Raw genomic sequence first — 3,399 nt, forward strand, 5'->3', positions numbered from 1 at the left:
CCTCACTTACTTTGTATATTCTTTTATCATTATTAAATAATAATATTATTTTCCCTTCCTTTTCTGTCCTATTAAACTGTGTTTATCTCAACCCACAAATTTTACTTTTTTTTTTCCCGATTCTCTCCCCCATGTCACTGGGGAAGAGGGGGAGTGAGTGAACAGCTGTGTGGTGTTTAGCTGCCTGCTGGGTTAAACCACAACAGTGCTTTTGGCACCCAACATGGAGCACGAAGGGTTGAGATAACAACAGATCTGACCAGAGCATGGATCAATCCACACATGGATTAAACCTCTAGTGTGGCGAGCATTGGTCCAGCGCCTCTGGGAAGTGTTGGCCTTCTGGGGCAGAAGTTTTATAGCTCATCTGCGGAGAACATCGACTGTGTTTGAGATACATTGGATCTGCAGTATGCATGAAAGAAATGTGCTCTTTCTTGAGAGGGTTAGATTCAATGCTCAAATGTCACTTACCTCATCTCATCTGTAGCCATGAACGTGAATAGAAATCCCAGACAAAATTTTCAGGCAGAAGAAGAAAGCATGCTCGGAGAAGCCTGTCTGTAAGCCAACCCCAGCCAAATGCTCACTTTCATAAATGAAAGCTATTATTTATTCTGTACTGTATATTTTGCCAGCCAGCACTGGAGGAAATCCTCCAGGTATTGAAAAACACTGGTAAATGTGCAGGAGTTAGCAAAGCTGGCTGCCAATAAACCAGCCAAGGAGTTATCTGATGGCCTCCACCAAGTAGCCCAGCAACTCACCTACTAGTGCTTCACCCCACTGCAGAGCAGATGGGGCTGGAGAGCCCAGCAGTCACATCTCACCTTCCCCTTTCCTCCAAAGCTTTGTACCGTTCAGACACTCTATCTGGACACAGCTCAGGTGCATGTCATGGCCATTCCTTTCCCTGCCCAGGGGCTCACCGGCACGTGGAGGGTGGCAGTGTCACGGACCAGGGTGCAGGCAGCCCAGGGTGTAGGCAGCCCCAGAGAGCACAGCCTGCTTGCAGCGCTGCACCCGATGCCTGGCTCCACGGCGATGCTTGCCACTGCCCTTGCCGCTCTGCCTTCAAATCCCACCACAGAGTACAGTCCCAGCACTACAAAGCTGTGAAGTGGACGTGTTCCTCTGTCTGCCAAGATTGCACAGGACCGATCAGGCTGATAGTTCATTATAAAGCCCTAATATGTATTTAATGACACCAAATTTTCTGCAATCCCAGTTGATATTTTAATAGCCTTAATAATAGCATACATAAAAGTAGCATTATTACTTGCTTGTGTAACACTCTCTACCTTCACTGTGCTATGCCAGCAGTAACTAATGAATGCACATTCTAGGAAATCCATCCACCTGGAGCTGATTTCTCTGAGTAAAACTTTAACCTCAGGGAAATGGGATGTGAGCTTGGTGTGGGAGTGGGTATGAGAGAGATTTGATGCTCTTTTGGAGTTATATATCAGCTTCCAATTTCTGCTGATGTAGAAATCAGTTTAAAAATAGATAATTCCACCTCGGCCATTTCTGTGCCTGCTGCTCCAGACCCAGCCAAGAACAGGAGACCTGCTGCACAAGCCAAACTGCTGAGAGGTAGTGTGCCAGTTTTGGCTGGGACAGAGTTAATGTTCTTCATCGTAGCTAGTATGGGGCTATGTTTTGGATTTGTGCTGAAAACAGTGTTGATAACACAGGGGTGTTTCAGTTACTGCTGAGCAGTGCTTACACAGAGTCAAGGCCTTTTCTGCTCCTCACACCACCCCACCAGCAAGTAGGCTGGGGGTGCACAAGAAGTTGGGAAGGGACACAGCTGAGACAGCTGACCCCAACTGACCAAAGGGATATTCCACACCATATGACATCATGCTCAGTATATAAAGCTGGGGGAAGAAGAAGGAAGGGGGGGACATTTGGAGTGATGGCATTTGTATTCCCAAGTAACCATTACGCGTGATGGAGCCCTGCTTTCCTGGAGATGGCTGAACCCCTGCCTGCCGATGGGAAGGAGTGAATGAATTCCTTGTTTTGCTTTGCTTGCATGCGCGGCTTTTGCTTTACCTATTAAACTGTCTTTATCTCAACCCACAAGCTTTCTCACTTTTACTCTTCTGATTCTCTCCCCCATCCCGCTGTGGGGGGAGTGAGTGAGCGGCTATGTGGTGCTTAGTTGCTGGCTGGGGTTAAACCACAACAGGTAGGAATCCAAGATGGGGAGATGCCAATGTGCCATCTTTCAAATGGTATTTTCCATCCATCCTCCATATGACTAAAAAAATTATTAACAAGAACAGATGACATGAACAATATTACTGGGTTACTGTATCAGTTTTGAGGTGTCTGATGAGAGCAGCTCACCAGCAGCCTCATATATGCAAGCATTGGGGAAAAGTAGAAAACCAGGCCTAAGATCATTTTAGGTCTTCTGTTTGGCCTTGAACATTCTGCTTTGCCCGAAATACCATGCAATCATAGGCCTGATCTATCAAGTCAGCAAGATAAAATGTTAGGACTATAGACAGCAGGAGCAAGAAGAAAGCTAAATTCTACAGCTTGCTGCTGCGATTGGCCCCAGCCCCTTGGGCAAATGCTCTAACCATTTGTAGCAAATGCTATAAATGCTTCTGAGGCCGTTACTCCAAAGATGGTTGTCGGCAGCTCTGATAGAAGCCCATACGCGGGTGATGCTGTGAACCCTCAGTGGGGGCAGATGTTGGCCAGACTTGTGCCAACTTGTTCAGGTTGGGTATTTGACTTTTGCTATCTCTTTTTTATATACGTGGTCCACACTGAGCATCAATACCTCTGCATCTTATACAGATCATCCTTTACTGGTGCTATCCTTCCTGTGCCTATTTAGGAATCTGATTAGCATCAGAGAGCTGGTACTAATTTTAGGCACGCTGTTATGCTAAGTAAGACCTGTTTTGATTCATAGCAGCTCCCAGGATGACATGGGTGGGATAGCAGTTTGACACAGTCACCTGGGCTCCTTCCTTTAGTTCTGTGTTGATAGACAATCCTTTGCCTTTCCCCACCCAACTGCTGAGACAAATGATCCCAGCACACGAGTCCCATATGTCTGTATTCCCATTTCTCCCCCTTTCATGTACTTCCTGGCTCCTTCCCCCGCCCCAAAAGCATGTGAGGCCGTAGCAGCTGCTTTGAGCAGGACCTGTAACCGCTACCTGGGCAGCCACTGAAACTGTGGAGACAATTCTCATTGCAAAAATTCCACCAGAAAAGCCAGGGACTGAACTGGCAGTTGAATGCTATTTTTCACATACCGACCTAAAGTTTTCCTATTGATTGGCAATTAGCCTGTTTTAAAACACTCAGGGTCAAATTCCCAGCTGGTGTAAATCAGAGAAGTCCTACTGAAGTCTCCGATTTATTTTC

The sequence above is a fragment of the Pygoscelis adeliae genome, unplaced genomic scaffold, assembly GCF_000699105.1.
Source record: "Pygoscelis adeliae isolate BGI_AS28 unplaced genomic scaffold, ASM69910v1 Scaffold9, whole genome shotgun sequence".
Taxonomy (NCBI): domain Eukaryota; kingdom Metazoa; phylum Chordata; class Aves; order Sphenisciformes; family Spheniscidae; genus Pygoscelis; species Pygoscelis adeliae.